Below are 27,495 nucleotides of genomic sequence, written 5' to 3' on the forward strand. Positions count from 1 at the left end.
GCATTGTCTGGTGCAATGCTACAGTGTGTTATCCACAAATGAAGGGACTGCCCACTGGCAAAGCTGCCATAAATACTAGCCTTCATATATTGAGCAATGCATTTTGCAGTTTTTAAAAGAACAACTTGATATGGTACAGGAAAGCTGCATCCTTTTATACTGGCTTGCTAAGTAATTGAAAGCAGACTAAACGGGGATATGAGAGCACATGTCCATGTTAAAGCAGTGTAAAACTCCTCAGTAAACAGAAGCCAAATTGTGCCGATTTTAGAGTAAGGAAAAAAAGATTGCTGAAAGTTTCAAAACGTTGGGAAGAAAATGCCCCACAATGCCAAATTTATTGAAATATAGAACACGATGACAAAACTATTGGGTTCTGTGTTGGTCAAATTCTGGAACACTGGAAAATATAATCAGAGCCTTACTGCACTGTAATATTAAAAAAAAATAAACAAGATTCTGAAGATCACTAAAAAATGACTGCTTCTAAATACTGTAAAGGAACAAGCCAGGGCAGATGATGATGATTCAGAAGAGAATAAAATGGAAGAACAATACCTTGTAAATCCACTAATGGAAAAAAAAAAAAGGAAAAGACTGTTACAATCTTATTATGCTTTGGGGGTAGAGCTGGTCAAAATACATCTGGTAGGAAATCCTAAGATTTTAAAATTTGGCTTAATTACAAATTGGGTCAAAAAGTTGACATCACAGAACTTTTTGCAAATTCAAACATTTGAAAATATTTTGTTTCAATACAGTTGAAATGTTTCACTTTGATAAGGTTAAAGTTTTGTTTTGATTTTATCATTTTGATTATATTGTATCATAATCTAAAACTTAAAACACTTAAGCACTTATAATATAAATATAATTCAAATGAAACCTTGTTGAAACATTTAGATAATTGCCCATTAAAAATTTCAGCAAAATTGGTATGTTCCCAAGAAATATTTCAGTCTCATCAAATCTGCATTTTCCAATGGAAAACTGGTCCATTGGAAATTTTCAACCAACTCCATTTAGGGGAAAATACCACCTCCACAGACGTCAATGGGAGTCTTGAAATGATTCTCAAGAATAAGAATAGGAAAAGTTAGGCTCCTAATTTGTGATTTAGGTTCCTAAATAAGTGGGTTGATTTTCAAAAGTGAAGAACACCCAGCAGCCCTCAATGTTTTTGGTCTAGCAAAGCATGTGAGTCGTATCCTTGAAGCCAACAGGACTATTCAAATGCTTAATGTTACATAACTGCTTACGTGCTTTGCTGGACTAGGGCTGAAGAGCCAAATTCTGATCCCCTTACTCATACTTAATAACACTTTATCCTAATAGTCCCATCAATGTCCCATGGTACTACTCATGCAGTAGGTACTATTCTACGTGTGTTAGCATACCAGATTCTGGCCCTAATGTTGCATAAATACCATAATTTACACCGTTTGTTGTAAGTTTATGACTAGAGATGGTCAGAAAATGGATGGTTATTCCTCACAGAAAATTTCAGTTAAAATGAAAGGAAAATTCTGGGTTTTGCTGAAAACCAACAAGTTTTTCACTTTTGACAAAAACTCAAAATTTCCAATTGAAAACTTCCATAGAAACTTATTGGAAAAAGTCATTTTGTCAAAAAATAAACCTATTTTTCTGTCCCAAACCAGTTTTTATGGAAAATTTTCAACCAGCTCTATTTGCAAAACCACTTTTTATTATGGTTTCCTCTTTTGTATTTCTGTGGGGGGGGGAGGGTTCAAAATCCTTTATTACCAATACTGAATGTATAGAAACAAGAGACATTGCTGACTGTCAATTTTGTAAGTACATAAATTTTAACTTGTGTAATGGATGCTGGAAAAAAATCCACTGAATAAATGAAACAATCCTAGAGGTTATTTCATTTTTATATTTTCAGAACATTTCATTTATTGATATAAAAATAAAAGCAATTTTTTCTTTATAAAAAAGAGATTTGGTTAAAGTTTTGGTTGGGGTCAACGCTATATAGTAATATTTAAACAAAGCCAGGACTGGAAAGTACAGTACTTGTTAAAAGAAAAATGTGTGAATACAGTTTTTTACTATATTTCAAATTTACAGTCCTTTAGTTTTGCTATTTCAGTTATTATTAGTAAAAAAAAATTAGTACAAACCAAAAAAAAAAATTCTATTCCCACTTTCACATTTCTTTAGATCTTAACCTGACATTAATGAGCAAATACACACTAGGATGATGATCGTCCTGTAGCGTAAAATGGCTCATATACTATGTTGATAAGTTAAGATGAAAGAAATCCAGAACAAAGACACTACAGTGGAGATATGTTTAGATTCCAAAATATTTGTATCAGTCAACAAAGGCAGAAACACCCAAAACAAAAACAAAAAAAACCCTGACAAGCAGAAACATCCACTTCTTTGACTTGACTGTATAATAAATACACTGTATAAATTAACACATTATTCTATTACTATTCCTAGCTGCCACTTACAATACATAGTTACATTAACATTATATACATATTTTCCATCTGGCCTTTGATGCATGCTTGTAGTTTCCATTGAATATCAATAGCATCCCTGAGCATGCATCTGAAGGCAGGATTTAGTCTATGGGAGACACAATGAAGGATTCAAAGGAAGCCACCACTAAAACTGAAACCCTGGCCCCACTGATGTGAGATTGTATTTGAGAAACCTCTGCTTAAAGTCAGTGACACACTGCCTCCCAAGCCTTGGAATGCAGCATCATGAATTACACCGGGCAAACCATTCAAGCAAAAACCAGAACACACTCAAGGGGGTTATGGAAAACTTTGTTCCGAGAAGTTGACATTGGTCACCTAAAAGGCATTTCCAGTATGTGGAATATAATAGTCACAACCCACATATAACTATGATCTCTTTAGCTATGAGAGAAATATAGATATATGTATCCTCACCTACACCGTATTAGGGGAATTTCTTTAGGTGAGTAAATATGTGCAAATGCTTGTCTTTAAATTTACTTTTCCTCTAGGTGAAGTGGCTTTGTGCACCAAGGTGTTGACCTATGTCCTTAGGATCAACTACCTATAATCTAATCATGATGCCCATAACCCATCGTAGCCTGCACTGTGTGCTAGCATTGGGATCTGATTGATCTGTCACTAGACACAATACCATTCTAACACAAGGGCATGCATATACAAAAGAGAGACCATGCGCATCGAGAGTAGATTATAAGAGATAAGAATGGATTGGTAGCAGGATACCAACTTACTTGCAAGTATGGCAGGTACACGGGTCCACCATCTTGACTGACTACAATAAATACCACTCAAAACTGGTACTTCCACAACTAAGGTCAGCACACTCACCAATCAGCATTGCCCAAGAGGTGATAGAAATCGTGCTTTTAGAACTGGTATTTCTTGTAATGATGTCATTCAAACTGGTGCCAAACACCAAGAGAGGCACAAAATCAAATACCCAACCTATGTTTAGAGACTGGTGGCACAGCTAGCAGTGATGAAAGGTGCACTGGGTGAGTGCTGCAGTAGACCAGGATAGGGGGGCTGAAGAGAGATATTAGAAGGAATTCTTTCTGAAAAAAATTGATTATTTAAAACATTTATTTCAAATTAGTTGAAGGAATGTAGTGCTTTTCAAAAGGGCCAGATTAACAGCACTCCATTAACTCACAGAACAGAGGCAGTATTGGCAAGAGAATAGCACACTTCTCCATGCTCTCTTGACAGGGATCTCTCACCTCTACGGTAAGAGGCTTATTCAGTATTGAAGCCCAGAGAGTCCTTGGCCTCTCAGTTGAGACTATGACCATGTATGCTATCTGGTATCAAAGGTGGAATTTTTGTGGAAAGTGTCTGCTTTCTTATAAAATTTTCAATTTCTTAATTGAAAAAAACAAAGACCAAAAATTATTTGGTTTTCAATAGTCTTTAGCTTTCCAGTATTTGGTTTTTCAGTGAGAAGTCAACATTTTCTGTGGAAAATAAAAATTTTCCAACCTGCTGTACCTGAAAGAGAGGGTGGAAGGATATTCCAAAATATAGAAGGCACCAGCAAAGAAAGAGTGATGCGCCATCTTTATGGAAAAAATAATGGAGTAGGTGGAACAACTTGGACCAAGTGTTACTTGACTGGAGATTTCTTCACTTACAGAATAAATATATATCATTCACATTCATTAGGTGTATCTTAAAACATTCTAATTTTAAATCGATGTTACAACTACATACTAGAGCTGCCTCAAAACCCTGTTGTAGCTCAGGTGAAATATGTAGAAACTTGCTGAGGAAAAGAGCAAAAAACTTGGGATGATTCCTCTTATAATTATGACTAAAGAAGTGATTTACCTCGGAGTGAATGATAATGACATACCATCAATCCTGTTGCTTTCTCTTCTGCGCCTCAGAAAATCTCAGTTTGCTAAATTAAAATATCTGACAATATAATTTTGTAGCCATTAAAGCTGATGTTGTGTCCCGGAGTTTGGCACCGATTCTTGGGTATGTGCATTTAAAAACCCTAAATACATACATATATAACTTGAAATTTGCTCGCTGCAAAAATTCATGTCACTTAGTCTCAATGACATCAATGTTTGCAGAAAAGAAAGAGTGTGAGCATAAATGAACTCTAGTGAGTTCATTTAAAAATTCAAGTGAATCTTCATTAATTTTTTTTTTTTTTTTTTGCACTTTAGGCCAAACCCATCTCTCTAACCTCTGGGCACATAGCACAAGAATTCACATTTATATTAACTCAGCTTTCACAGCTTACACCTGTTTTCAGAAGATGTGTGCCTTTCCCCATTCTGAGCCAGGGTTTGTTTCAAGTTCTGCACAGTACATAATCCTATTGTGTAAAACTGAGCACCCAGAAACAGAAGCACCCAAAATCTGAGACCCCTTTTGAATATCTCAGCCTATTCTTTTTCAGGCAAGCACAACTGCTCCTGTATAAAACTTGTATCTCATCAGAGCTCATTCTAGATAGGTGAATCATGTCACAAAAACAAGAGCTTAAAAAAAAATCGAACAGTTTGAAATTGTAAGGTCTTTTAAGCTTTGTCCTGTCTCTAATTCATGTATTGTATTTTCATCAGCGATATGTGAAAAAATGTACATACTTCACAGTGCCCATCCTCTTTAGCAATAAAATACAAGTATTATTTACATACAGCTATGTAAAAATATTTTGCAGCAAATGAGAAATATAAACCTTTCGGGGGAGGGGGTCTGCCCCTGTTCTCTCTAGTGAAGAGAGAGAATTGTATTCTGAGGGGCTATAGGCAGTTACCAAGCCTGCCCCAGATCTAGGAGGTGGAATCTACATCTGACATCTGGGAGGTACTGCTCATGTGCAGTGCATCCCTGACTCCACAAACGAAGGTAGAGATCACAGCTGACAGCTCTGAAATGGAGATGTCAGCAATGAGAGACAGTGGGCATTCCCCCAGTTAAACTAGAGTAGGAGGAAATGAAGGAACAAAAGAGGTCCAGAGGATAGGGCCGTGAAACTGTGACTAATGAGAGTTGAGTTTTACTCCTGCTCTGCCATTGACCTGGCTCTGTGAACTTGGACACGTGCTGATTGACCTTCATCTGTCTGTGTCCCTTTCCCCTCCAACCTTTTGTCTGTCTTGTCTATTTAGATAGTAAGCTCTTCGGGGCAAGTACTGTCTCTCACTACATATACAGCACCTGCTCAAAGCTTGGTTGGAGTGATAGGCACTGCTGTAATACAAGCAACACCAAAAGCCTCCAAGAGTTACCAAGTGTGTTGTGGATAGACCTGGCCCAATCCCTCTCTCTCTCTCTCTCTTCCTGCCTGGGAAGGTTGGAGGAGAGAGAGGAAGAGAGGAGCAGGATGTGTAGACAAGTGCACAGCTGGGCTAAGACATGCATGTACAAGTAACTCCAATGACTGGGAGCAGAATTTGATCATTTTCATCCTCAGTCTCTTTACCTTGTTGCCACATCGCTGCGCACTGCGTATTATCCCACTATATCCCAGTATTTCACATGTCTCTGTTTATTAAACACACATTCTATTTAAGGCTATCTGGCAATATGAGTTTTTGCTCTGTCATCCCCTATTAATAGCTATTGTTCAAAATGTAATATTTATAATAAAAACATGTTATAGAACTAGTGATACTATATATGTATATTTAAACATTGGCAAAAATGAGATTAGTTACATTTGTACAGTACCTTGCACAACAGGGCTGGGGCTCCAGAGTGACACTGACATAGAAATAAATAAAATAATAATACATTATATATAAAAATATACCACCATAAATTCTTAGTCTCACATTCATTTTGCCCACTCCTTTGATGTTTAACAGAGCTTTAGAAAAATTACAATGTCAACTAGCTTAGGAGACACAAAAATCCTGATCAATGACAAAGGGTTTTATAATAACCATGTATAAGAAGAGAGGAATTGTTCAGGGTGGTTCAATGGGTTATCAGTAAGAGTAGTAAGATAAATCAGGGACTTAAAGGATTTCAAGAGAAAGTTCCTGAAAATGTTTTCTGTAGACTATGGAAGTTAAGTAGTTGAAACCTCAAACCTTGGGACATTTAAACCTAGTGTGGAAAAAGCACAAGCAAATATCTTCTAGGGAACAATTCCCTCAACAAGGTGGAATAGATGCATAATAGGTCTTTTGCTGCTCTGATTTTTATTATTCTAATCCATCACCCTTATTTTATATAGACCTTAAAAATTATGTTTGTGAGAAAATTATGGCTCTGCGTCTATTTTTTATATATCTACACACGCGCATATGAATATACACACAGACGTACACATACACATATAGGATTTGATTTTGAAAGCACAAAGTACAAAAACCAATTTTGCATCTAATTTGCACATCCTATAGTTGCAATTGCATTTGTAAATAAAGTAACAGAAGATACTTATATTGTCATTTGCATGCACAATTTGCATGCACAATTGTGATGATTCACTCACAAACTACGCAGGTAATTGTACACATATTTTGCGTAATGCATTTAAAAATTAGGCCAAAAATGTAACAGTATCTGTTTGGACATATGTCCTGCTTCAGCCAATGAAACTGACCCAGTCTATGAGCTGTGCCTGAAGACTTAATAAAACAGAAATTATATGGGTTGGATTGTGGGTAGAAGCCAAAGGCAGATGAGGGGGCTATGGAAGTGTCCCAGGAGGAATTCTATCTAATCCAGCTATAATTTCACCACAGGGTCTTGGGGAATAACAGCTATGCCACCCTGGGTGAGACTACAAGACTTCACTGCTCTCAGATCTGTTGACTGGTGCTCCGGGAAGAACAGAGCCATGGCACCATCATCCTCCTTCCTCTCCGCCTCACCCCTTTTGGGAAGGCTAACACTCCTCATGGCACTTTTTAGAACCCACAATGAGAAGAGCCAGAGACTTCAGAAAGTCCATGAGGGATTTTGCTACTGCCAATCTGTTGAAGGTGGATGGCACTTAGATATTATGCTGATGGGCAGCAATGCCAAACCTTTTACAATAGAGAGATAGAGAATCAGCTGTGGGCTGCACCAGTGCTCTCATGTCGCAATGTGTCTGGCTTCACTACAGGTATGCAAGATGGACTGAAAGAGGGAGGATGAAGGCTTCAGTCTGGCTCTCTGTGTATGGAATTGTCAGATAAATAGGATTTTCAGAAATGAGACTCTCTTATCAACTAAGAAAGTGGCCAACACTCCCTATATGAGGGCCCATACAAAGCACAACGTTGTGTGTACTTCAACAGAGATAGAGAACAACAAAAGGAGATGGGGGAGAGAGGAAGGTATTTTCACTCTAAGTATTTAGCCTACAATTGGAATAATGATCCAGGGCTTTTCACAGATAGTTTGGCCTTGGGTTATCATAGCATTATGAAACAGTGCCTGACATTGATTTCTATAGAAAATTCCCATTTACTTGAATGGGTGCTGCAGATGTAGAATGATAGCAGCATATAGCTCTTAGCCATTAATGCCCAGAGCTTTCATAATTATTATTGTACATTACTGAGGATACAGTATATTTATTATACAGACTACAGTAGGCCTCTTTTGCGAGCTGCCCTGGGCCTGTTCTCTGAGCCACATCAAGCAGGAAGTTTAAATGAAACGGCTCCCAAGTTTCTTAAATGGTTTAATAAAACATATACTGACTGCAATATTCAGTTTATAGTAGCAAACTATTGCCCCTTGGTTTGAAAAATGACCTCTAGTTGGCAATTTTACTCTCAGCTTCAAAGATTATAGTCCACTGTTGGTCATTTTCTCAATCCACAGGGCAATACTTTTCCATAACAAGCTCAAACAGCAATCATATTTGTAGACTGCTACACAAGTTGAGGATAATATGCCTCAACACATTCTGTTATATGACTAAACAGAAGAAGAAATAACCTGGTGACACAGATACATGGAGAAAAGGAATGCTAGTCTCTTGATGCTGAGGCAGCAGAAAAGTAAATTTCTTTGTATTTTGCAGATTTGTATTGCATTTAATGCCTCTTTAATACAAAATAAAGGTCTCTAATTTGATTCTCTTTTTATTAATGACATTTGGCTTTGTATCGTCTTAGGTGTATTCTTATTTTAATGTATTATAGCAAGCACTAGATCCTGTTAGTAGCTATCAAATTTACAGACTTTAATGAGAGATACCCTAAATATAAAATCATATCATCATAATACATTCAGAGCCCAATTTTCAAACAGATGCCTCAAATAACCAACTGCCTGTGGGCATATAAAATATATCACATTTATGGGCCTGATATTGGGAGACTCCTATATACAGTATTTCAAAAGGCTCTAAATAGTTTTTTCAGCATCTAAATGTGGGATTTGAATATCATGTTAAGGTGCTTACATTTGAAAAATGGGTTCCCCACTTACAGAATCAAATGGCTATTTTGTGGGGAGACTCGTCTTGTGGATAAGTCAGAGGCGCAGGAGATCTGGGTTCTGTTCCCAGCTCTGCCTAGACTTCCCACATAACCTTCTCTAAAAAATGGGAGTAATAATACCTACCTAGCTAAGAGGAGTGTTGTGTGGCTTAATTCATTAACAAATGAAAGATCTTGCAGATCCTCCACCATAAATACAAAATATTATTATTACAAGGGTGACGCCCACTCCTGTATGCATAAAGCCTGAGAGCTCTGGTTTTATGCAGATAGAGTGCAGGGCATTTTTGAATGCGTTATTTACCCATATCCAGAGCCAAAGTGGAACAAATTGCACAGAGTCCTGGAGCAAATGATTTAATGTAAAAGTGAATCTGCAGCTCTGCCTCCCACTCTAGATGTGGGGGTCCAGCACCAAGCCCTCTGTTCCACTTAAATGTGGCACAGAGGCTGTTGCGGGGCTCCCTGGCTAAATAACACATAGTGGTATCTCTCAGTCCATCCAATGTGCCACAGAAAACACCTGTTCCAGACCTGCATAAGTTGGTGCAAAAGACTCCATGCCTGACCTGCCCCCAGCGTTGCATTTTGGGGTGCCAGAATGGCAACTTTTTCTGAGACATGTAGGGGCTCCACAGGCGCTCCTACATTGCTGCTCAACCACTGATTCCCATGCAGCCCTTACTTAGGGCCTTTTGCTAGCTCCCACACCTGGATGAATTGCATCCATAAGTACTGATATATTTGGGCTAAAGAATATGTTCATATCTGATTGCCAGAAGATGATGATCCTTTATTTTAAAACTCTGCGTTCAATTTACATGCTTAATTCATTAATACTATTTGGTGAATTCAATTATACATTTTTATGATTTTAGAAAAAAAAGCTTTTTAGTATAAAAAGCAGCAATTTCCTTTTTTAAAACATTTTTCATTTTTAAAGTATAAAAATGGCACGTATGTACCATAGCATAATGGATTAATTAAGGAATATTATGTTTATCCTAAGTCCCAACTGAGTTGTACATCTTCGTAACTCACTCATAAAAAATAATGTATTATCCCATTCTCAATAATGATATAACTTCTATTTTTACCATACCTCTTCAGAATAAATTGTTCTAAATTGGATTAGCCTGAGATACAGTAAGGAATGTAAAAAAATTACATTGTTATTTTTAAAATTTACATTGCTATGTATAAAAATCATAATCTTCTCACTGTGCTTTTGAACTGTCATGTTATTCCCACTGTTATGAAATCAAGCTGCTACTGCCACACCTAAAATCAAATGCAATGCACATTACATCCCTTTGCATATACAATGTATTTGTTGCCTTAATCACAAAACCACCAGACAGTATTTTTATGACTATTTCTTTGTTATTGACAAATCATGTATGTAGGTAACACACAAATCTGCATGCAAAAGCTCATAAAAGCCTCAGATTTCTAAATCAACAGATGAAAAATCCCAAAATAATAATGTACAGATGTTCCTTATTTAAATGAGCTGTTGGCATTTAATGCTGCCAATCAAACGTGATAAAATTCGTGAACTTCCAGGTATTCAGCATTTACAGTGGATAATTTTTTTAATCAAATGATCATTCCAGATGAGTGAAAAAAATTATTGTTCAATAAATATTAAATGGTATATTACTGATGCTATCGTTGGATTACTATACAAGAGGTCAATTGAATGGTATTGTTCATTACCAGATCCTTTTCCTTTTACATCTAAGGTTGGTTGTTTTTGCTGTCCTTAAAACTGAAATACTTCAGTAAAAGTACATTATCTGTACATTATCTGTATAGTAATCCTCTTCTCGAACATAAAATGGAATATCAGTTTCTAATCCTCCACAGATAATCATTCCAATCCATAGTATGTTTTACTGTAAAGACAGAGTAATACAATATGTTTGATAAATCATATATGTACTGTGTACAAGGAGAAAGGTTTCTCTCTTGCCCTACAAGATGCACCTGTATTAAAAAAACACATTAAATGTTGCCATTGTAGAATCTTGAGAAGTTTTATAACAGAGACATCTAAGCTTAGAAGAAGGAAGGTGGTCTATAGGTCAAACAAGTTTCTGATGAGAAGTGATTAAGCCGAAGTACTATTCCACTGATTATAAGTTTTCATCCAGGCATCAAATCCTTGAGTCTTCTATTGGTTAAATAAAGCTGATCTTTATGTATTTCAAAGCAAAAAGAAAATGAAATCCTCCCCAGCTCTTTTACTTGATTTGGAGCCATCTAGCTATGCACACTGGGTGTGTAACCAGCCTCTAACTACTGGGGGTTGGAAGGAAATTTTCCTTGGGCACAGATTATCCCATAATTGCTAACTGCAGGGTTTTTTGAAGCTTCCTCTGAATCAGCTTCTCCTGGCCACTTTCAACGACTGGATACTGTAGTAGATGGCCCACTGGTATGATCCAAAACGGCAATTCGATGAGCTTTGTCCATTGGCTTTGTCTGGCCAATTGTTAGCCTAACTACAAGAATTTATTGCAGTTACCCTTACCCGTGCTCCCTCCCCTCTCACACCTATTGCTTGTCACACTCACTTGCTGCATCTTGTCTTAAATGAAGCCCCAATCCAGCACCCTGAACCCGGCTGGCAGACCTGTGCACCCAAGCCCCACGGAATTCCAGGGGCTGCCTGGCTGGAGGATCAGGACCTTAGAATGGTACGCTCCTCAGGGCAGAGTCCATGTCATGCTATGTGTACAGTGCTAAGCACCATTGCATTGCACTTCTGATCCCTTTGGGTACTACTCTAATACAAATGCATAAATCAATGCCAATACGGTAAGACTATATAAAAGAAGCCATCTAAAGACACCATAGCAGCATGCCCGTAACACCACTGTATGAAGGATAGCAAGTTATGGATAAAAGGACACAATGTAAAAGTAAACCTCGTTACCCAATATGCACATAATTTAGTAAAATGTTTGAATAAAATATTTTGGGGATATTTTTCTTAACACAAGGATTTTTTTAATGATCTTAAAGTCTTTTTAAAATTAGCATTACAGAACAGATGCATAATTAAAAATAAATTAATTAACAAAAAAGGAATTAATTACGTGATAATTATTTCACTGTGACTCAGTTACACCTGTGCAGAATGATGAGTAAGTCAGGCAGGCAGGCTGCAGCCTATCATGAGCCATCATTTTAATTCCCCTGTCCCCTAATTTACTTCTCTTCCAATGTGTAGCAGGGTGGTCACTAACCCTCATGGCCGGGGGTCCTTTTGCAGGCACCCTCCCCTCTTGCTGGCCCCTGAAGCACTCCACACAGACCCTGTGTGGCTCACAGCACCCTTACCAGGGCTGAGTTCACGCAGTCCTCAGAGTCCTTAATCACAAAATAGTCCAAACACTCCTCCATGAGTCCCCAGTATAAAGTCCATAATCCTAATTCAACAGTTCATACTTAGGTCTGGCTCTTCTGCCACACCCAGAGCTCTTCCTCTGTCAGTCTGCTCCACCCAAAGCCAGCGGTCCCAGTCCTTTCTGGCTTTCTTCTCCTTCAGAGTCTCTCCTGGTCTGAATGAGCATGTGGTCTCCATATTGCCCTCCTCCAGAGAACTCATCCCAATAAGCTGAAAGAGAGGGGAGCCCTGCCCCACCCTACGGTCCAGGGCTCCGCTTCGCAGGCCCTTAAAAGGAATGATGCATGGGGGGGTTTTCCTCCCATACAACTCCTAATTATCCAGGACCACTTCTTCCCTTCTGCTACCAGGCCATTTTCTGGGCCTTTATTCATTCCAACACCTGGAATGGGGTCTTCTGGAATCTTTTATTCTTAAAGGGCCAGATTATCATTTACATACTGGAAATCTCTGAGAACCAGCAAAACTGAGACATATGGAGGACAACGTTTCTTCTACTATATGCACTGTATTATGCCCAAAAATGCCCATCTAAAGCGGCATGGGACATGGGAGTGACTAAGTCACAGAGATATGCCTTGGTTATCAGCAAGAAAAACAGCTTCCAAGTAACACCATCTCGGCAGTGAGACAAAGCAAAAATAAAAGAAAGAGCCAATATAAATGTTCTTGCAAGGTATATCAACATAATTCTCCAAACCGGGAAAGCAAAGGTCAGTGACTACATTAAGGGTCAAGAGTCAGACCCACAGTCATTAATTCATATAACCAAGTGAATATTAAAAAAAGCATCTCAAGTCCTCCATAGATACAAACCTTTTGTCCCCTTTTTCAGGCAAAGAGGAGGCCACCGAACTAGAAAAAATACCCCTAATCTTTATTGCAGACTGGAGGCTTTGCGTCTGATATAACTTTGAGAGTAAAGATTACCCCAACCACAAATATTGAGCTCTTTAGAGAGCTCCTCAAGAAGAGAAAAACAGATAAATTAGCCACCAGGAGAAACACTTTCCCTCTCTCTAAAGAAGCAGCCGGTATCATCATGATTTCAAGTTTTTACTTAGATAGAGTCTGGTATCAGAAAGAAAAAGGACCAAGGTCAAATCTCCAAACTGTGGTAACTATGAGTCTAACCAAAAGGAACTGTTAGGTACGTTTGAGATTGATTGAAGAGGAGAAGCTGCTCTGATTGAAAGAAGAGAGGGAGAAATAGAGACTCTCCATCCTAGACTGTTGTTACATTACAACCCGAGATCCATCATTAATTTAGTTCACTTGTTTACTTTGGGAGGAAATGCACTGAGCAAGCTAGAGAGAGACAAACTGTTCCTGCTGAGAGGGGCTGTTGCATAAGTGGGAAAAGAGGAAAAGTTTGAGGGGGAAAAATCTTCTAAACAGAAAATAAGGAATTTGAGGCCAAATCTTCAGCTGTTGTAAAATTGTGTAGGCCCATTGAGTTTAATGGACTATACCAATTTACATCAACTGGCCATTGCAGCAAACAATTCAGTGAGATTCAGCTGAGATTGGAGGAAAGAGGGCATTAAATGGAGCCTTTCCAGAGACTGCTATTGAGCTGTTCCTTAGTGGTGGTAGATGAGGGTGTGGGAAACCTCTCTTAGGTAGTGAAAAACCAGAACAAGAAAACAGGACTTGTTTGTGTTTTTAAGGCATCTATCAGAGGGAGTCTCTCTCACTGCTGAACTCCTGATGGCCAATCAGATTCAAAGGCACAAGAGAGGACAGAAATCACAGCATACACACCTTGAAGCCGCCAGAGTCAACACCATACAATTGTACACATGTTACACTGATGGCTTCTCTTGCTCATCTGCCCACTTTCCAAAGCCTCACTGTATTAGCCTATATTGCTAAAGAAAAACTCCTTGACTTGCTGTGTGAATTCATATAAGCTGCTGCACTCCAAAGGTAAGCCACCAAAATAATAGAGATAATGTTTGCCATCTCTTCAACCCAGAGGAAGGGAGAGGGGCTGAACATTTAGAGTGGAAAGGTAGCAGATCAGAGGACACAAATATCTGGCCCTGTAACTGGCCCCCACACCAGCCTGACTGATGTAAGGGAAGGCACTGATCATCCTCCTTTGGTGGCAACTAAGTCACACAAATATTTTTATTTATTGATTACATTTAAGAAGCGCCACTTTTCCCCAGAGTTCACAGCTACAATTCAAAAATATTTTGAGGGCAGGACTCTGCAACAAGCTTCTTAGTTGCTTTTAGTAATAAGATAATTATCTGTAACTATATAAGGAATTACTATTTTTAAAAAATATCACATAAAAACAGCTTTCATTTTTCCCAATGTGTAGAAAAGATTCTCTGCCTACAACTCAAATTATCATTCTTTCCTTTGTGCAAAACGAATTGACCCAGAAAACTAAAAGGGTAACAACCCATATTTGCTGGGCTTATTCAGCAGCCAAAAGTTCATGAAAAACACTGTTGTGTATCACATAGCAACCACTTGATGCCTATTATCAAAATACAGTAGTTATTGAAAAAGTAAAATCTTGCACTCTAAAATATAAAGCAGGGCTGTAATGTGTGTTTAGTTTTGTTGGGATATATTCAAGCCTTGTCATTTTCTGCCTTTCCACAGCTTTGGCATACTTGGTCAGCTATGCACTTTTCAGTTATGCACCGGGGGAGAAGGGGGGGACTCCTGCAGTGTTTTGCATAGAGGATACTGTCAATTGAGACCAGGGTTTGAGATCACTGTTAAGAGAGGAATTATATGTGCTCTATTTTTGCACAAGTATATTCAGTTTTTTTTAAATGTCATATACAAGAGTTTGGGAGAGGAAAGAAAAGGGTGATGATTATTGATTCAGCACTATCCCTGCGGATTGTTGGCTACCCCCAGAGAAAACCACCACCAAATCCCCAGCAAGTAGTCTATAGGTGGACAGATGTCACATTCGCAGTTTTGAATTTGTTTTTCTTACCAGCTCTAGTTTTAAGTCAGGATTGTGTGGCAATCTCTTAGCAGAATTTTATATCAGAAAAACAGTAAACTTAGGCAGAATGGGAGAATGCTGTTTCTCCAAATTCTTTATTTTTATTTTTAACAAAAAAAAAAAAAAAAAAAAAAAGCTTATATGGGGGAAGAAATAGAAAGTGTATTGTGGAAACAGTACAGTATTAGCAATAAAAGTTAAAAACTTTTATTCTAAAATATTTTTAAAGGAACAGCAGTTGTAGTAGCTGCTAGAAGAACTTGAGCTGTAGGGCAGGCTCCAACCCCCACAGGAGTCAACAGAAAGATGCATTGTCTTCAACAAGAGTTAGATCAGACCACTACTTAGAATACAAGGCCAAGGCCAAAATGGATCTCCTTTAGCAACAGGAGTGGGAGATAAAGGGGAGGATGAGGAGGGCATAAACTACCCCAGCGGTAGGCATCACATGCTATCTTCAAGGAGGTAATTTAAAAATCTCTAGAGTATAGTATTTTTTTAACAAATGTCAGGAAGGAATTGTTGACTAGCTTAGCTTCCCTCTGCTATTCATAGGTAAGGCTGTACGCATGCAGGTGTGCAACATTTCCCTTTGTTTGTTCTATCATACAGTAATAAGCTTGTTCAGATTATCTGCTTATCTAAAAGAGTGGTTAAAATTAATTTGAGTGGTGGAAATACGAGATCACCAGCAGCGTACAATAAGTGGCTAAGAAAGCTAAAAAGGGAAAAAAATCAGAATGCATGTTATTTCTGAGGTACCTTACCTTGAGCCTACTGAATGCAGATAAGAGCATGTTTGCGGTTTCCATGATCTATCAAAAGAAAGTGAGTGCTAGGCAGTTAACCCCAACTTAATGTGTGAAGTAGCTAAGGTACAGGAAGATGTGAGGGTGCATTAGGTAGCTAAAAGTGAAGAGGTGGTTTTGATGTGATTGAAGATGTGTATGGCTGAATGTTTCCAAGATAAGATGGGGAACAAGGACAGAGTGAAGATGTAGCCCGCAATGCTGTATGTGCTTCTGCTCCTCTTTGTGAAAGGCCTGGGGGAAAGAAAAGACCACTTTCCCCACTCTGCTTCTTCATAGCACCCAAAGGCTATATACCTTCACCTATCCTCCCTTTTTACCTTCTTATGCATTGATATTGGAAAAAGTATACTGTACTTGTATGCCCATTTGAACAGAATATTTGCATTGTCAGATGGTAGATAGGTATATGAAATACACAGGAATTTCCTATATCCAGGAAATATGTGGGTTGGTCATTGGTAGATGATCTTGCCATGACTGGATAAGGTAAGGGTGGTAATTATAAATGGATAATGAATAGCCATTGTTACAGTAAAACAGTCATGCCTAATTTACCAGCAAGGTATTGGCATACTTGATAAAACAAAAAACGAACCATTAAATTTCAGTGAACAGTAAACTCATGAAAATGTTCCACTCTAACAAGGAGAATTTGTGCATAGAGCAATAAAGCGGCATTTTCTGCCCAATTCCATCCCATTCTGAAATTGTACATTTCTTTAGCGAGAGGGGATCTACAAAAAAAGGTTCAGATTATCAGAAGAGCAATACCGACAATATTTTTATGCAAATTATTAGGAACAGATGAACCAAACTGGCTAACCCAAGAACCAGTTGGAACAATGGCTCAAAAGTCAAATCAAGCCTTACTTTGAGGCTTGAAAAGGTTGAGGAAAAAGTAAAAATGATTAATTTTACACTTCTAAAGCAAACCACTTTCACAGTTTCATCTACAGATCTCAAAGCACTTCACAAACATCAGTTAAATTGCAGGACCCTTATGCAGCTGATAAGTGGTATTATCCCCATCTTATAGATGGGGGAAAATGTATGTTTCATGCTCAAAGTCACACAGTGATTTAGTGGCAATGCTGGGAGTAAAACCCAAGAGCTAAAGCTACCAGTCTAGGTATTGACCTCACTGGTCCTGTGAGATAAACATTGATCAAATGAGATAAATGTAGTCTTAGAAAGACAAAAAGTCTTTTTTGTGTTTTCTTTCAAGGATTAGGGCCCCAGTGCATTTCACGTTTTGAGATCACCTCTTTTTGTTTATCCTACCAAAATTTGCCTGTTGAGGAATCAGTATTTAGACTTAAATCAGGATCTGGTTTATGCTTTAGGCTTTGGAACTGGGATCGGAGGTAAATCAGGACTATGAATTTGGCTCCAGATTCATTATGAGAATATTTCACAAAGATTTCAATTACATCAGAATGTGAAACGGAAAAAAAAATGCTCAACATGGATTGTACCTGGAACTAAGATGGCAGGTCAAGCTTGTATCCAGGATTTGAATCCAAAACCCTATTCTCCACTGAAATACAAAGGGGCTCAATTCAAGGTTTCACTCTTGGTCCATCTCTATTTCTATGTAGACAACAGTTCTAAGTAAAGTGATAGGGCTAGATTGTGTAGTCCAGCCAAGCTGCACTCAGTGCAAGAACAGAGAATAGGCAAAGGTGGATTTAGGTTACTTCTGCAACCCTTGATCCTTAGCCAGTGGAGTGATGGGCCAGTCCCCTGGTGTAGATTAGAACAGCCTAAAGGCTGCTGTATACTGCACTAACTGCCAATAGGATTGCTAGAGTGCAGAAAAGTCCTAGCTACCCATCGCTCTGTCTACCAGACATAATCCCCTATGCCATGAGGAGAGTGGCATAGGAGCCACTACTGTAGCTATACATGATCCCAGGATTCCCCTGTTCAAGAAGAATAACCCTTCACTGGCTGGAGCTTTTGAGGCATCTTTTCAAAGGAAGACTGGCACAAAGCTGCCTTAATGGACTGGTGCATTTGTCCCACAGACTGCCCCATGGACTTTTCATAGAGCTTCCTGCTGGACTAAATGCTGGGAAGTTTAATGGAAGGAACAAGAATATTTTCAGAGAAAAAATTGATGAAGATTTGAAAATGCTTTAGGTCATGGACTATCTAGTGCAAAATCTACCAAGACTATTGAGGGAAGTTCAAGGAGGACTGGTGGAGAAATATTCTATTTAAAATTAAATTCTTTGTTGGAAAAAGAAAACTATGACATACCCTAGAACTTGACACTATGACCACTACAACTTCAGGATTCATGAGTAATTAAGCAGTACAATACAATGTAACCTGCACATGTAACCTGACTGTTCTAACCCAGTGAAAATACGACAACTTTTAGGTAGCACCATTCAGTGGCCTGGCCAGTACAATTTTGTTTGAGCTTTAAGTCGATTTCTGCTAGTCAACTGATTTTTGGCTAACCTCTAGGACAGATTTCACTGTACATTAAACATTTACTTCATTATTTAAAATGGGGAAGCAGTTTTTTTATCGTGTTTGAAGCCCTTGAAATACAAAGATAAACAAAAGTTTCATGCTTTTTCTTTTTTCTGACTTGCTATTATATCACCAAAAATCAGTTTTATAGAGCAGATGAGAATGTCTTCTATTTAAATGATCAAGATACAAAATTGCATCCAATGCAGCAGAGAATAACATGATTACAAATACTGCAAGTAATATTATTATGTGACATATAACAATCACAGTCTAATTTTTTTACTAAAAATATGTGTAAAGCTTCACAGTTTATATATTTGTATTGAAAATATTTTTCCTCATTTAAGCTGATTGCACATTTCAAATCATATACAGCTGTACTTTTTAGCCTAAATCAAATAAGGAATCCATACAGAACCGCACAAGTATTTTGGGTGGTTTTAGACATTGTTGCTATTGACAAGATTAAAATATTTTTCTCATTCATTATTTATATTGATGTGGTGAAACAATGTGAAAGCGTATGCATTTAACAGCATGTCACAAAGTAGAGCTAAAATGTGGACATACTGTTCCACTGAGATTTAACTGTGAAATTGGTTAAGTATATGTCACCCTGTCTACAATAATGATATCTTTGGGTGATGAAGATTTAAGATGCTTTGTAAAGATGGCATGTTATCCAAACTCTTAAACCACACTGATTATGAGGGGTTTAAAATAGATGTGCTAAGATTATCTCCTATATGAGAAAGAACATTATGACTAGGAACCTTGTAGCCAGCATACAGGGATCACGTGTTCAGAAAAAAGTAACACCAGAAAATAATTTTGATTTGACACCCTGATAGAGAAAATGTTTAACTCAAAAACAGTTGCAAACAGTTGGGCAGTTGCAAACTACCCAGAGTTTAGAGGCAGGTCCCAGTATAACTTCAAGCCACTCCACCCAGCAACCCAGCAACATTTTTTGGCATTTGACTTTGCCCTCTGCTTTGACAGTTTCTTGGACTGAGAGTACACAGTCCCCATCTGAGAGTTGGAGGCTGGGATCATGCAATAGAACATAAGAACGGCCATACTGGGTCAGACCAAAGGTCCATCTAGCCTAGTATTCTGTCTTCCGACAGTGGACAATACCAGGTGCCCCAGAGGGAATGAACTGAAAGGTAATCATCAAGTGATCCATCCCCTGACTCCCACTCCCAGCTTCTGGCAAATAGAAATACCTGATTTTGGAGTCAAAATGCATGGATGCATAATGGCTGAATCCAAAACCAGGAACAGCATTACATGATTCCAACTGCCAGCTCACAGGGATTAATCTGCAGAGTAACTCTTTGCTAAGAGGCAAGGAATCTGCCAAAAAAGAAGGTCAGAACAAAGTCATTGTAGCAAAATTGATATTGTTGGGTAGAATGGCAGGGAGTTACATTGGAACCTGCTTCCCACAGTGTGTGGGGCAGTGTGAGGAGAGCTAGGTTGGTGGTTTGGGGTGAGAGTGAGTAGAAAGAAAAATAACATTTCAGACCAAACGCTTATTCTTACGAACTCTGATCTCACCTATTATAAACCCAGGAAAATATCCAGAAGGTGGTGAATGTTTAAAATGCGCCCTTTAACAAAGCAACACAATGTAACTGGTATCTTTCTTTACATATCAAACAGTTTGCCTAACAAATCATAATAATGCAGAATGATATAAAATTCACCCATCAAGCCCAAACACAGGCACAAAGATTACCATGGCAAAGAATTGTGAATTTCATTAAATATGTTAAAGGGAAAAAAATCAGCTTTGAAAAATAGTAATCCTGTCTTTCAACAAAAATATTATAGGAAGCTATGAATTTGGTAGATCTGAATAGGATGTTGGTACATGTTTTACTAAGGTAATATAATGGCACACTATTATTAGATCACATTAATCATTACTGTGCCAAAGGCACTGACAGCACCACTGAAAAGGATTGAAAGGGCTGGTAATGGATATAAATTACCCATTGTGTGATAAAAGGATTTTTACTAAGAAGGTAAGAATAAAACAGCAAATTTCTAATATAACTGTTGTGTAAAAACCAAAATAAAAGTAATCCACAGTCAGTAATATCCACAAAATCAGAAAGTAAGCACTTTGAAACAAGATAAAGTCACAATAAAAATTATATACAATGTAAAATTAATTTCTTGGTGCATAATATTGCTATCAATTTAAATGGTTTATGTGATGACCTCTAAGGAATATGGTCAAGAGAAAGATAGGCTTAGCTAATTAGAACTGAATATGAGTTTATGTAAATATATTTAACTTCCTCAGCAGTATCAGAGGTTACAATGAACCCCAAAATTACAAGATGTGTTATAATTTTAATTTTCCCTTCTGTTCTCTCCAAGTTAAAAATTACAACAAATAACTGAACTCTGAAATGGTTTCATTTCGATTCCAAATGATGAAGCCATTAGAAAACAAGGCCAGCCTTTGCTGAGCTAATTAGCCATTTGACTGGTACCTTTCTTGTTACCAAAGGTCCAATCCTACACCACTCTTTCACTCAGGCAAAAATCTTATAGACATCAATAGAAGTCAGTGAACTCAATAAGCCAGAGTGTATCTTTATTTTACAACAGTGTAAATCCAAAGTAGCTCCACTGAAGTCAGTGGAGTTACTACAGATTTAAATCAGTGTAATTTTGTCTGAGTTAATCGTGTAGGACAGGACACAGCATTCTTTATCAAATTTTTAAAACCGTGGCTCAGATCCTCACATTGGTGTAGTTTTATTGTTAATTTGTTTTTCTTTTATAGATGCAGACATCAATCCTGGAAATACTTAAGTATGTGCTTAACTTTACTCACATAAGTAGTTCCATTAACTTCAATGGGACAATTCATACAGCTAAAATTACTCACCTGCATGTGAGTGTGCAAGGTCAAAAGCTTTGATGGGCCTGAATCTCCTCTCACCAGTTATAAATCAGTGTAACTCCACTGAAGTACATAGAGTTAGTGCTGATTTACACATGTGTATAATTGAGAGGAGATTCAGGTGCCATGATTGTAATGTGAAAGTAACACAATAGGAATTCAACTTTGAACCGGAAGCCATCAGAATTTTGGATTTAAGAATCAGTTAATAATTGTAGAATTAGTTATAGGATACTTCCTAGAATAAGTTACAGATTACAAAGCAAGACTTTTCTTCCAAATTTAGGATCCTGGGGCCTGATTCTGATTTCACACTGTTTTTTATCCCATTGTGAACCCAAAGGGTTAATAGCAGTTACTTTTGAACTGCACCGATACAGCTGAGACGAAAATCAGGTCTATAACCTATTATGGAAAAACCCCATTGATTTAAGTAGGTGTTGTTCGCATAGTAATACAGAACAGAAAAGCTCCCTTAATAATATGCATGAGAGATCTTCAATAGAACTTGTTCAAAAAACAAAATAAGTGATAAAATGAATACAACAAACTCCAATCATGAGTTTCATGGATTTTTTTAAATCAACAATCTGCTGATAAAGTAATAAACGATGATTTATTTCTAATACAATTTTACATACCAGCTGTGTAAGATGAGCTTTCATGATTTTACAAAGCAGATTTTTACTTGAAAAATCTATTCGTAATCAATCTACTATAGGCAGTTTTTCCCTGAAAGAATAAATTAAAATGTTCTGGTGGAGAGATAAGAAGATGCACAAGTTTGCTACAAAAACCAGATTGTAAATTGTTAATTCAGGTAGGTCATTTTAATGCAGTTTATTAAGATGGTGCAACTAAGCTCTTTTGCATAAACCACATTCATAAACAGAGAAAAAGTTAGGCAATAATATAATGAATGATCCTTACCAGGTAACTCTCAAACCAACTAATCTTTCCCTTGGCTGAGAGAAATTCCTAGTGACGAGGGATAGGTACTGAAGGTCAGGAACTGTAAAAACAAGAGATGTGAGAAATTTAAAATATCAAAACCCTGTGTTTAAACAAGTCTTTTAAACTAAAACTTTACAATGCCACCCCCAAGTAGTTCTAATGTAACAATGTATAGAGAATACTTAGGATGAGAGTATTAACAGGATTAACACTTTTTTTTAAGGGCTCAATAATGCAAGCATTTGGTGGTCATTTATTTTTGGGAACTGAAAAGTGCTTTCAGCTCTGGATTGTTCTGAGAGGGAAAACCTCTCTTCAAGACAATGCAGAGGAACAGAATGAAATTCTTCTGATCCTATCCCCTAGACAGTGCAGCAAGAGAGGACAAAACAGGATAAAACAAAAGTTGCATTGCAGACATACTCTAGAAACCCAGTTATTCTCTTTGACATGGATACTCTAATCTCTCAAACCGAGTCAGAGAGAACAACTACTAATTGTGTTTCTACTTTTTTAATTCCATTTTATAACAGAAATAAGTCCTTTGGAGATGATCTCATCTAATAAACCCCACTTAAAAGAGATAAGAGCCAGAAGTAAAAGCCAAGATACAATACTTCCAAGGTATTTGTCTGTAGCGAATTTACGGACATTACATTAGTAACAAAGTAAAAACAAAAACAAAGGGAGCTCTTATAGCAAAATAAAGTTCACAATATTAAAGCTATAATCTACAGAATTTAAAGCTGAGAATTCTACGCATGTTTATGCCCATGCATGCCTGACAAATGAAATGAAAGGTCATTCTCAAACAATACACTCTTCTATCTATACTAACTTATGTAGTTTATACATCAGGCTACAGGCTTTCAAAACCCAGTACAGTCATCACAGCGTTATGGCCCCATCTTGCAAACTCTTGTTACCAAGCACAGCGCTTACTTCTCTGAGGAGTCCCATTGTCTATGCCTGGTATTCAGTGTTTGCAGAGTGGTTTGAGCATTGGCCTGCTAAACCCAGGGTTGTGAGCTCAATCCTTGAGGGACCATTTAGGGATCTGTGGGGAAAAAAATCTGTCTGGGGATTGGTCCTGCCTTGAGAAGGGGGTTGGACTAGATGACCTCCTGAGGTCCCTTCCAACCCTGATTTTCTATGTCCTTAACTTCTGAGAGAAAAAATTAATTTCTTGGTCATTTTACTGCAGTTGGGCTACATCTTTCAACAATTAAATGAGAAAGGGTTGCGGGACTATGCCCTTTGTTCCCTTGAAGGGTAAATAATAATTGTGCTTATTTATATTGAAGGTCCAGGATACAACAATTTTACAACTCATAAATTCTGATTTTTTTTTTAATTAAAATAGCCTTGTAACAGCACACTAAAGATTTGGGACCCAACTTTCTCACTGACTTACACCTTCTGCAGTAATTTACACCCCCTCTGGGGCCAGGACAAATAGCCTCTTGCCCCATTTATATCTATTCCAAAATGCTGCTGCAAGGTTATTTCCAGATCATCAATTTGACCACATCACCAGCTCCCCTTCTCCATTGCATCAAACACAAACTATTTGTTTTCACTTTTAAGGCCCTTACAGGTCTATCCCTGCCCTACCTATCATTTCTTATAAAGTACTGAGCCATTGACCTGGGCCATTGTTCTGTAAATGATGCCAGTCTTGAGCGCCCACTTAAAAAGTTTTCTAGTAAGCACCTTTGTGGTTCTGCCATGCTGCCCCTCTTGCATGGGAGGAACTCCCCATAAAAATCTGCAAAGCCACCTCATTGTTCTCCCTAAATCATTCATTAAGGTTCTCTTCTGCCATGATGCCCATAAAGAAAATCAAAAATAGCTAGACAGCTGATTTGAGGCGAACCCCGTTTTTCATGTTTATTGGTATTATTTCATTGTTTCCTTGTGATCCCACAGCTGTTTGTTTTATTCATCAGTTGTCTATAGTTTTATACTTAGATTATAAGGTGGCAGGGACAGTCCCCTTGTTGTGCTTGTGCAGTGCCAAGCACAATGGGGCCCTGCCCTATAGGTGCTACTGCAATACAAATAAATAATAATGCATCTGTGCACGGTGCATGCAAAGAAGGTGCAAACCATTCTCATTCGGATGTCCCATTTTTTGCAAGCATAAATGGCTATACCTGGTGCAAAGGTATAGCCAGGCCTATAGTCTACAGCACTGGCAGAAGAGTATTTTAACCTTTCATAAATAATTTGGGTTTTCAAAGCCTGGTCAGTCAGATTTTGTCCCTCCTTAAAACCAAAATCAGGATCAGTTTGGATCCAGGTCACATTTATACATATCCCCACCCCCTTTCAGAATTCATATAAGTGATTCTGGTATATTGACCCTTCTCCAGTTATTTGAAAACAGAGCATGAGCAAACTCCTGGACAGCTGTATCTATTAAAGCATTTATCATATAATATTTCCAACTGTACAGTGTCTAAACGGAGGTGACATTTGGCATTTATTTATTTAGTTGATATCTTAAATTCAGATATACCTTTTTAGTGTTTACTTGTAACTCATTCAAAGTAAGAATGCTGAGAACTAGAAACAAAGACGATAATAAGCTGTTGCTTTAGAAAAGATGTTATCTCACTAAACGGGTTCTTCGCGCTCCTATGCCAACATCGTAGACTACATTTTTGCTACATTATTACAAGGCTATTTGTGTTAAAAAAAATTCAGATTTTACAAACACGCTCATGACTTGCAAAATTCTCAAGAATGATTCTCAAGGGGCTTTCACTAAGATGCTTTATAAATTCTGATGACAGACAGAACACAGTAAGGCTTCATCTCTTAAAGTCCTGTACTGATTTGTTTGGAGGCTTCGTGTCATTGATCAGCATGTCAATGTCTCTTGCAATCTGCTTTCCAGTTCATGACTGCGAGTGAACCCCTCAGGTTAAAAACCTTAAATGATTTAAGATCTGTGATACGTAACCTCATGGACAAATTGGGAAAATCTGTAGCTTTGCACATTAAGCCGTAGTAGAAATGATTTAAAACCTTATAAAAAGATATTTTACTTACCTGTGCTAATATTATTCTAACATATTTGATACTGTGTAAAGCAGATATTTTAAAGGGGTAAGCTGCAAGCATGAAAACAAATTAAGATAGTTCCATTTATATCAAATTGGGCCACTTTAAAAAAAATGTGCATTGCACACCCCGCAGACCAATTTATCAAACAATTGATCCTCCAGGAGCAAAATACCGGTGCAGTAGCTTTGGCCTCCCCAGTGAAAGAATCAGTTCCCTCCATGCACATGAGCCTCAATGAAAGTTACTGCACACAGCCCGTCTCTGCAAGAAGAATAAACCTGTGATGCCTTCACAAAAAGCCCGGTAAAGAGTACTGTGGAGACATATGAAATGTAATTATTCTTCACCTAAACATGCACATGTAACTCATTACTGTTAAAAGGAATCTCTCTCACACACGCACATTAAACAGAGAGAGGGATGTCTCCTCTGGGGAGGGGAGAAGGGAGGGATTTATGCAGGTGATAAGAATTATGTACGGAAAACTATCACACAACAATGGGACAATAGACCCTTAAAGTATAGACTTACTCAGAACCGCTGGGAGCTTTTCCTGAGTGAGGAGAGATGGCGGATTTCAATCATCAGGGCCTCAGCACCACATCCTAGTCCCACTGAAATGATTGGAAAACTCCCATTGATTTCAGTGGGACAAGGACTGGCCCCTCTGTAAACAGACCTTTTGAGGAGATGACATGTCATATTTAACTAATTTTTCTCACTATCAGTTGTTCCCTGATGGCCTCACAAAAGCTGCTACAGATGCTACGACTGTTAGAAATGCATGGCCAGAAAGACAGACATGTAGGCAGGCAAACAGACTGAACTACACTAAGAGTCCAGTCCAGCAACCCTTCTATGGGAAAACTTTCAATTGAGTTCAGCGTGAATTTTGCGTACACTGTAATTGCAGGTTAGGAAACACTGGGCCTTAAAGGCCCATTTTAATGTCACTGGGAGTTACATGCACAAATGGAGAGGGAGAACAGGCCCTAAAGCAGGATTTTGGAATTCATCTCAGTATTTTTCTATTGTTCTCTAAGAACCAAGATTGTACCCTGAGAACTGGTACCACAGTTCTTGGGCCAGGGCATGATTTCAACTCTTGACACAGCAGGTTACCTGTGAACTGCTGACTTGACCTGCAATGGGGGCAGGCCTTCCATCCCACATGCTCTCTTCACTTGTACTTGGAGAGTCCCAAAAGTGAATACTGATTTGTGGGGTGTGGGGAGGGAGGGCAGAGAGTTTGTGGAAGGAATAAATAAACTTCCCGCCACTAAAACAAATGCCCTTTCTTCCAGGTGAACCTGAACCTTTATTGTGGTGCAAGAAAGTCCCCTCATTTCACAGAGATATATGCAGCATACTACAAATTGCCTCTCCCTTATCTCCTTCTGGTGACAGCTAGCATGACCTGGCAGAGGGCTCAGCACAGGAATTACACCGTATTTGGCCTGCTTGTGATCTGTGCGAGTTTACAAAACCTTTGCGTACAATAGTCCACTGTGGCACAATTTTTTTCCAATTCCTTGTTCTGACTCTGATTTTCCTACACAATTATATGAACTGTGGACATTGTTAATCCTGGTTAATATTATTTGTGCAGCTTCAGGCTACAGAGCTCATTCTGTGCTTAAATGTGAAAACACCATTTATTAACAAAAACCATTCACAACTAGTCCCATTCATAACTAGTCCCAAGCTACTCTTGGTCATACAAGTAAACACATATTTCGGCATTGTTCATTCCCATAGCTAGCTTTGTTAGGGCCTGATTTAAAGACAATTGAAGTCAGTGAAAAAACTCCCATTGACTTAAGTGGGCTGTGGATCAGGTCCTTACTATAGCTCCGTGGTTCAGCATGGCTGCTAATAACATCTGTACTGCTTGTGGCAAGCATGGTTTAA

Source organism: Emys orbicularis, chromosome 14 (genome assembly GCF_028017835.1).
Source record: "Emys orbicularis isolate rEmyOrb1 chromosome 14, rEmyOrb1.hap1, whole genome shotgun sequence".
NCBI classification, from domain to species: domain Eukaryota; kingdom Metazoa; phylum Chordata; order Testudines; family Emydidae; genus Emys; species Emys orbicularis.